Genomic DNA, 9,974 nt, shown 5'->3' on the forward strand with positions numbered 1-9,974 from the left:
TATTTAGGTCAATCTGAGTGCACTGCACACATTCATACACCCCTGAAAAGTTGAAATGATTCCCATCTAAGTCATGCTTTGAAGGAAAACATCCCCTACAATATCACGCTGAGTACAGCTTTGTACCTCCCTCTTGTGGAGATGCTGAACATTTAAAGTTCGTAAGACGAGACACAAAAAAAGTAATAAAAAAATAAAAAAAATAATCACAAGTACAGAAAGTTAGTGTTGATAATATCGTTAATGAAGCACATGAGTCTTATAGCCAAGATTTATTTTTTAAAGTTTCAGGTAAGCCAAAAAGAAAGTAAAAAAAAAAAAAAAAAAGAAAGTTGTAGGTTACATTATATTTTTAAAACATCTTTTGACAAAAAAAAAAAAAAAAAGATATCAAGATTGCGTATACTGAATAAAAGTTCTACTTTAAAACAATAAAAATACATTAATAAAAAGGTAAGTTTCATTTGTAGAACATTACGGTAATTAACATCTGTTCATCTATATAAACCACATTTTAACAGCGGATGATCAAAGCGTGCTTGGAGTTCACGGTTCCTCAAACATTGTTGCCATTTACTGAACTTAAAAAAACAACAACCAAAAACCCCATTAAACAATCTATTAATATAGCTCGATTGAAAACAAGATTTTACGTTCCTTCACCTCACTGACTTTTAAAAGTGTGGTGAGGATTTCCTGATGATACGGAGTTCAGTTTAGAAAACACGAGTGGCGATTAGCAAATCTTTGAAGATAAAGGGTGATGATACATAACTGTACAGCCTTCAAGTTTAAAATGTCTTCTCCGGAGCGTCAAAGAGCAACAGCTTTAATGGTACTGGACACGCGTATCTTGTCAATCAGTCTATTATCTGCAGATCTTTGGGGAGCTGCCGTCTCGGCTGTGGTCACTCCATGCTCTCAGGGTCCGCCTGGGCCGTATGCAGCGTCAGCTCGGCGTCCAGGTGGCCCTTGGTCTTGGACATGTACGCGCTCGAGCTGGTTGTCCAACTGCTCTCTTGTGACGGAGGGCGGCCGCCCCGGCCTCTGCGCGTCCACGACCCCCTCCTGCAAACCCTCCACGACCTCTCAGACCCCCGCGGCCTAAGACGGACAATCATACACTTTAATGTTCGGAGACAAGCATTTTTAATGAGAAGGCCATATAATGCATTAATTTAAAATTTCAAGTTCACTATGCGAACTATTAAATTAATATATTATTTTAAAAGTCAAAAATACAGTTTCAATGCAGCTCTACAGAACCCTAATAAGGGCCTTACTTAGCCAAGCGAATAAAAGTTTACACACTTTTTATGCTTGGATAGCATTAGCTCTCCGATGCGTGTCTTCATGTGATGTGCATTAACAGGCCAAGCCTTTGGGGTTAAAAATGGTATTTTATTATTATTCTTTTTCATTTTATTTTATTTTTTTAAAGAAAGCGACAGATTGTTGTGCTAGATAAGACCATTATTCCTCTGCTGGGATCGAGTTTGAGGCCTTTGAAGCTGCATTGAAACTTATAAATAAATAAATAATTAAATGAATTCCTCACCTCTTCCTCCAGGTGCTCCGCGTGCTGCTCCTCGGCCTCCCAAAGCTCCTCGTCCTGGAGCTCCTCCACGATGACGCATGCCTCGACGGAGACCGATACGTCCAGGACCTCCCCTACCTCTCATCTGACCTGCACCTAACAATCATTTCACCACAGGAACATTAACGTGAAAACTACTTCCAAAGCTCATAAGTGAGTACTTAGCAAAGTCTGGCATTCTCAAGTTACCAAGCTAGCGCCATTCATTTATAACATCATACCCGAGAACCTCATTGTTTTACTACAATGTCAATGCCATGTATTTTACGATTAACTTCTCTCAAAAGTGGACACTATTATTTCAGCTGCTAAAATCTAGGGATAATAAACGGATTCAGTTCCCATTGACTTTATTTTTGGGTTCATACAATGTGAACCAAAACTGTTTGGTCACCAACATTTTTCAAAATATATTCACAGAATTAAGTCAAAAAGATTGGGCAAAACATCACAAGTTACAATTTGTGGTGAACTATCCCACTGATCAACTACTCTTTCAGAAGAGAAGTAAGGCTGGCTTCAGCTGTCTCTTTCTGTTATCACCCCGCAGCTGCTCAACAGGTGCAGGAACTACAAGCCTCGTAACCCACCAGGGGTCCCTTTAACAGCTGTAAAACCACAGCTTAGACCAATCGTGAGGTTTAGAGGGCAGGTGCGTAACACTAAGACATCAGCTGTGACTGACAGCTCCAAATGAAGCAGGCTTCTTTTGAAATGTTAAGAAGCTGTCTCCCTCATATTTAAAACCGAAGCAGATCGTAATTATAACTGGTGTGTGTGAATTTAAATAGATGGTATGCAGCTTTGTGTTAATTAAAAGCGTTAACTCAGGATAGTGGTCTAAGAACAGGGAGAACAAAGCCGTGTGATGAAGAAGAGACCGTCACCTCTAAGAGTGAGTGCTCCTCTCATGCCGCCACCTCTGGCTCTTCCCCGCAGTCCTCGTCCAGCTCCACGTAATCCTCCAGGAAATCCCCGTCCTCTGCCGCCTCCCGGCATCAGCGCCTTGATGGGTCGACCCAGCCTGGCCTGGATGTTGCTCTTCCCAAGTCGCTGTTTTAGGCTCTACAGGTGGGCGATATGAAGGACTCTTTCTCTAGGCTGACTTGAGATGAAATTAAACGTGGTATGCCTAGCTTATAAAGCCAGCATGAAATGACTTTCACAACATATCTGCATTTCAAAATAATACGCACGATATTCAAAATGGGTTCAGAATGAACTGTAAGCCTGCAGTTTTGTGACTTCAGACTGTGAAGTCTTACCGTTACTGTATTAAAGGTACCAGCATTGTTAAATATTAAACCACCCTGTAAACTATTTGAAAATGATTGAAAACATTATCCTAAAATAACCCTGGGAAATTGAATGAGATGAAACGACAGCCAGTGAGGCTTGTGATAGGAGCTGAAAACAAATCGTTTTATAAATGTAGCATGTTTTCTCAAGAAAACTAAAATATTACATGACGAAAAAACATTTAATTAGACAAAGAATCTCTCTTAATGAAAGCAAAGAAAGGTGAAATTTCATTTAACTTTTTTAATCATTTGTAATATTTCAAAATGTTCTATTTGAATATTTTAAAATGTCAGTTCTTCCTGCGATCAAAGCTGAATTTGTTAGCTGATCATTACTTCAGCTTTGAGTGTCAGGTGATCCTTCAGAAATCACCACCGTGTGCCGATTCGCTGCTCAAGAAAGAGTGATGAATATTAGTTACGAATAAACAGTTAAACTTAATAAATTTCATTTATGGATTTTTGATCAATGTCAAATTCAAAAAAGCTTTTTTTAAATAAAAACTAGCATTGTCAAACAATTAATTCCAATTAAACTGCATCCAAAATGCATTTTTGTTTGCATAATGCGTGTTCTGTGTACACACACACATATTTTGAAAATATCTATTTCTCTACATATGATTTATTCTATATAACATGCATGTGTGTATTTATACACAAATATAGACAGCACATACAAATACATATTATGTAAACTTAATTAGGATGCGATTCATGATTTGACAGCACCAATTATCCAGCATGTGGCCAATTTTGTAAATTTTATGGGTATAGTTTCCTGTCTAATCTGTGTCCAGCAACTGCTTTGCTGCTTGATACTGAAAAATGGTGTGTCCTAGCATGTTATTTTAATTTATCATCTTAATTATGAACACACTGACGTCTAGTACAAACAGCTGTGCAGTTTGCTACATGTTTTCCCCTCATTATTTCCCTAAGGCATCTGCTTCCCATAGGCTTACTTTTACATTCAGGGAAAGACAGATAACAGCCTTTTGTGTCACTTTTGAATTTAATGCACATCTGCAGAGTAGACCATTCTCTAGTAGTGCTAGTAATCAGCTAGATCACCATCTACATCACCGCGATGCGTCATGTCCTCTCTTACCTGTTTGTGTTGCAGGGCAGCCTGCACAGAGGGCCTGTTCTCCATCTGCTGAGCGAGCCGGCGGTTCCTCGCACTGGCCATGTGCTGCTGCTGCATGGTCGCCCGGATGCTACTCACTGTCGGCTGCTTGTTCTTCAGCATGTTTGTGAAGCTTGTGGGACACAACAGAAGGAGGAGGGTAGAGAGATAGAGAGAGAGAGAGAGGAGGGAAAGGGGGATACGAGGAAAGGAGGGTTCCAAATCAAATCATTTCACACAGCATGGACGCAGCTACAGCCGATCCTGTAGCAATCTAGAGAATGCTCTTTTCAGACCACACCTGCTTTCATTTACTCTCTCTCTCTCTCCATTACGTGTGGAGACACCCCAACATATGTGGCTTAAACTCAACGCCTACGATGCCTTTCCGTCAAAAAAGAAGACAGAGATAGAAGAGAGCAGATTTCCGCGCTTGCCACTTACAGGCCGCCGTCAACCCACTCGCGCGTCGCCACGCGCTGAGACGGCCCGGGGCTAGAGGGTGTCTGGCAACCCAGCCACTTACAACCCAGACCGTGACCCCGGTACGCCTGTCCTGCTTCCGACGAGGACGAGGGGAAGGGGTTTGGGAGGAGACGGGTCACGTCTAGGTACGGACTGAGCACCTCATTCTGAAGAAGAGAAAGCGAGAAAGGCAGAGGGGAAAAAAAACTCATCTGAGAGAGAGAGTGTGTGTTTTTTGTATGAGAGAGGGCGCAGGCGCCACCCTGCATTATCAACTCATTCCCACGGCTGAGGATGCTCTTCTGCAGCGTACTCAAGCGCAGCCGGCTTACCTCACCGTTACCCTCTCACCTCCGGGTGCGCGCTTACACAAGAGACAGCTCGCGAACGCAGCGGCACGCGCCCGTCAGGTCTTTATTCTCGACTTCGCGTAAGCGCCCGTCTTCTTGGGTAAGCGGCGCACACCGTGCAGGCAGTCTAGCGTCCACGTCAGGTCTGATGTCTCCCCCTCAATGACCTCCATAGTACACGTGTCTTGAGGCTTGATGCCTTAGTTATCTTTGTATGCTTTTCCCCCTGGCCTTGAGATAATGCTGTCAGGATGCGTAGCGCCTCACCGCTCATTCAGGGACACCTTGGTGGTGCTTTTCAGGACGACTTTTTGAGAAGAAGGGGCACTCATGTTTCTTCAGACTCGCAGGGATCTCTCCTGTAGAGGACAAACGGAAGAATGAAGATCTTAGGTTTCTGTAACCCATGAAACGAAAGTGAAAGTCAACGGTGAAATCTGAGGTTATATGCTGGCTGGATTTTAAAATCTTGTGAGCGATTACTTATAACAGGGTTTGTTTTTTTACCTTTTTAGACACAACGGACCCTAAATATGATCATTATTAATGCAAGAGCCCTCTATGCTAAAATATAAAAAAGTCAACTAAATAGATTATTAAATAAAGACCAAGTTTATACAGTGAAAAGACGTCTAAAACAAACAAAAAATTCTATATTAGGCTGACTTTTCCCTATTTCCTGTCTTCTCCTTGAGTACTGTGATTTTTGAAGTCAAGTCTCAAGTTTTTTTCTCCATATTGCCTAAAAAAAAATAATACCCCAAACCATGCTACTGAGTTGTCCCTGTTTAATTAATTTTTGCATTCATTTACATTTTTTTTAGATAGTTTGTTTTTTATTAATCCTTTACATTTGTAAGCCTTTTTTCTAAACAGTTTTCTCAAAATACTTCTACAGACTTGGCTGCCCTTGTTTATTTAGTTGAATGTTTTATATTTATTTTCTTAAATGATTTACAATCATTTAAAAATTCCCTTTAAGTGTATACACGCATACATTAGTATTAACTTGTACTTTTTTCTATTTATCCTTTTCCACAAACTCCCCGAACCTCCATTGAGGCCCCGCTCTGAAACCCAAGTTAATAAACAGCATTTATTTTTTTTACTTTTGCAGTATGATCGTAGGCATAACAGCGCTGTTCAGAAGCTCAGCCGGTTTCAGAACATTTTGTTATTCATACCAGGCGTCAACATAATCGTAAAGCAATTAGATTTACCGGTTTAACAAATGTATTTGCAAACCGTATGACTCTTCATCAACCTTGCGCTTCGATATCAAAGTAAGGCACAAAACTTCACATCTTAGCCACTGTAACGTTACATGTAAAACGTTAGACACATTTAACTCTCACCTTTTCTCTGAAACGCTCGTGCAGTAGTCAGGGCAGGTCTGTTAGCTGTGTAGCTTAGCGGGTCGCCGGAGCACGGACTCGACAAAATCACGCTCCAACTTCTCTACTTGACGCCCGGAAATTGTACAACTACCGCCCCTCTTCTAAATATATTTAAGAACTTTAAAACAAAACTATATCCCACGAAACTGTCCGGTTAACGCCGATCTACTTCTAATCCGCAACCCTATCTGCCTCCCCTCCCCTCATTCATCACAAATGAAGCTAACAACTGCGCGAGCTAGGAAAATGGAGCGCCGCTTACTACGTCAGATATCGCGAGATTTACGCACGAGAGGTTGCGTGCCAAATAGCAGCGTACCATACTAGTACTAGAGTCAGGAGGGCCTTGTGTCAGATACCTGTCTTTTAAGATACGCATACAAAATGGTATTTTTGTGTTTTAAATGTAAACGTATTGCCTATTAAAACAGGCCCACATTTAAGATCAGTATTTTCGTATTTTATTGGCATTTTTATGCGACAATACACATAGTGTGTAATGAAAAAATGGTCACATTTACAAAATCAGAGGGGTTCACTAAATGCATGTTTATGTAGAGACATTATTATGTGTTTATGCTTATTTCTTTTCATATATAGCTATAAATCCCACATCTACGCTGTCGTCAGCCTCACGCTCTTTCTAGGTAGTGAGCAATACGCCAGTAGCCGTGATTGTATTTGGGCACAGCCGTACGTGTGACGCAGAAGTAGGCGTGTCTCGAGGGTCGCTGATTTACAAACCATCGCGCGTCAAACCAGAGCTCGGTGAAGATGGCGGCGCTAGCGGTGCTGGAGACCCCTTCAGGGAAGGACGCCCTCGCCGAGGGTCTGCTCGACCTCCTGAGCCCCGCCGTGCAGCAGCTCGACTTACACGTGCACTCAGTCAGGTGGTGTATTGTGGGAAACACGCTGTCAACCCGAGAACCGTTTAACTCGAGACGGCTCTTTCTGTGAGCTAACACGCTAACGGCTGTCAACAAGACGGGTCTCGTGACTCGAGATGCTGTTTATTTCCCGTCTTTTCGCGGGAGCGTAAGATGTTTGCGGTTAAGATAAGTAAGTAAGTAAGTATATACAGCTGTATCGTTCATATACTGTCAATTTATCTTTACAGAGAAAGCCAAGTGGAACTTAGGGAACACATTGATAATTTGGCATCTGGTAAGTTCACAGAACGAAGATTATCCATTTGCTTCTTGAATGAGATTTCTGTTTCTCGGCGGTTAATTAAGTTGGGTATTTGTTGATGTGTGCTAAACTGGGGAATGACATGCAATAGTAATAATATAGGAACGATACCAGTCAAGCGTATATGCAATAGTCGACGCTACCAAATTCTGGAAATGTTGGAAATGAAAACTAAACGAATTTCAAAGCACACGAGGCAATACTTTATTTTTCACAATGGAAGATACGTAACTTAAAAATGGTTTAAACTGTGAAATTGTAAAATTTCATGCAGAAAAAGACTTCATTACAAATGTATATAAAACTTAGAAAACCTTGACACACACACGCAGCACATGTTCACATATGGATTCCTTTCTGCATGATAGAGCTGTAGATTACTTGGCGGGTGGTTTCTGGAAGTATTCCTGGGCCCATTTATCATGTTGATGAATTGATGCAGTGTCTCCCGAGGGCCTGAAGACTACCGATATCCAACAGAGGTCTTCAGCCTTGTCCCTTACACGCAGAATATTCCACAGTCTTTTCACACACACTCTTTCAGATCCTAAAACATCCCTTTTACACACAGTCATGTTACAGACCTGACGTCAATTAGTTGCTAGATGTTCTCCCAGCTAAGTCTTTTCAAAATGTATTGCTTCTTCAGCCCTTTATTTTCCCTGGGCCAGCTTTCTGCGGCAGGCATCAAATTTAAGATGAGCTCATTTAGTGGATAAAGCGTAACATTTATTGGTTTAAACGTTTGTTCTCTGTGAATAACGTATTTGCTCTCTTAGGTTTCATTTTATTAAAAAAAAAAAAACCATTCCAACATTTCCGGCATTCGGGTTATAGATCAAAAAGGTTCATCAAAGTTTGAGCCACTTCAAATGTTGACGTGTGTGTGTGTGTGTGTGTGTGTGTGTGTGTATGTATGTTTTCATACTTGGATGAGGCATGAATAAAAGGACTTTTGCTTTCTACATAATCATCTGTTTTCAGTATTACTAAGTGTTTAGTGATCCATCCACATTACAAATTCTATAATGCAACTCTCCGCCCCTTCCTGCAGTATTCATAAATATCATGTCAATTATATCATCATCTCATGCCAACGTTTCTTCTGCAGAGCTGTGTAGGATCAACGAACACCAGAAGGTGGCGCTAGACCTAGACCCCTATGTGAAAAAACTGCTTAATGCCAGACGAAGAGTGGTGCTCGTCAACAACATACTCCAGAATGCGCAGGTAAGACTTTGACTTTGAGCTTAAGACATCACTTCGCTTGCCGTCCTCCGATCTTTACCATTTGTACGTTGCAGGAGCGCTTGCGAAGGCTGAACCATAATGTTGCTAAAGAGACGGCACGTGGAAGACCATGCTCGAGGCGCCTGGAGCGCGCAGCACCAGCGCTCCCCAGCAAACCATGACGGCCCCGATCTCGCATTTTGGGAACGCACCGTTACACTGTGCTCAATGCCAAGGACCAACGCTGTAGAGTTGCAGAATCTTCCTCTTATCATTAAAGGGCGCTGGGCTATGCAAAGCACTGCTAACAGAACACACTCAAGAGTAGTCAGGGAGACGGACAGCAGTCGTTTATTTCCTGAACGTGTGACTTTTTAATCAAATATTTGTCTGTATGAATGTCACTGTTGCTGAAAAATGCAATGCTGTGGATGTACTAGTTATTTGCAAATGTACGATTTGAATAACTAATAATATTATTATTAAAGTATCTAGTGGTTTCCAAGCATGTTCCCCAATTTTGCATCTCTCTCTTTTGTCTAACACACAAAATTTCAGATCTTGGGAATCTCTACTAATGAGCTGATGATCTAAATCAGGCGTGTTTTTATTATGGAGACGAGAAAAAGCATGCAGGAATGTGGTTGGGAACCACTGATCTAGTCTAATTTACCTGTACATATTCAGCTTTTAGTCTTTTTATTTTTGGATTCAGACTCTGTCCACATCGAATTGTTTTCTTTGCAAATGTGCTTCATGCGTTTAAAGGATTCATTCATCCAAAATATACTGTCCAGGATGTAAATAAGTTTGTTTCTTCATGCCACGGATTTCATACGCGTCGCTTGCTCAACGGATGCTGTGCGTGAATGGGTGCCGTCAGAATTAGAGTCTAAACAGCCAATTAAAAACATAGTAATAATCTACAAGTAATCCACACCGCTCCAATTCATCAAATAATATCTGGTGAAGTGAAATGTGCGTGTTTGCAGGAAACAAATTCATCATTTAGACTTTTTAGCGTTGCCTCCGTCCAAACTAAAATGATCCACAATAATGTCAAATTAATGGAAAAGTCCATCGCTTGTGTTCTTACAGCTTACCTTTTCACTAGAGAAAGCAGTATTAGTAGTATTTTAGCTAAAAAACAACAGTTTAAAGTTTAATACCTATCAGCTGTTTGGACTCTCATTCTGACGGCACCCATTGACTGCTGAGGAGCCATCGGTGAGCGAGTGAAGTCTCAAGTCCTTTGTCCTCTACATGAAAAGAATTGTCATTTTTGTGTGCACTAGCCATCTTTCAAAGCTTATA

The 9,974-nt window shown here is 41.2% G+C and overlaps 2 pseudogenes; one reads left to right on the forward strand and one right to left on the reverse strand.

The window, feature by feature from the left end:
* Nucleotides 1-813: 813 nt before the first annotated feature.
* On the reverse strand, nt 814-6,449 carry LOC122324167 (annotated as a pseudogene).
* Nucleotides 6,450-6,968: 519 nt separating this feature from the next.
* On the forward strand, nt 6,969-8,910 carry LOC122323827 (annotated as a pseudogene).
* The last annotated feature ends 1,064 nt before the right edge of the window (nt 8,911-9,974 follow it).

The sequence above is a fragment of the Puntigrus tetrazona genome, chromosome 19 (assembly GCF_018831695.1).
Source record: "Puntigrus tetrazona isolate hp1 chromosome 19, ASM1883169v1, whole genome shotgun sequence".
NCBI lineage: Eukaryota > Metazoa > Chordata > Actinopteri > Cypriniformes > Cyprinidae > Puntigrus > Puntigrus tetrazona.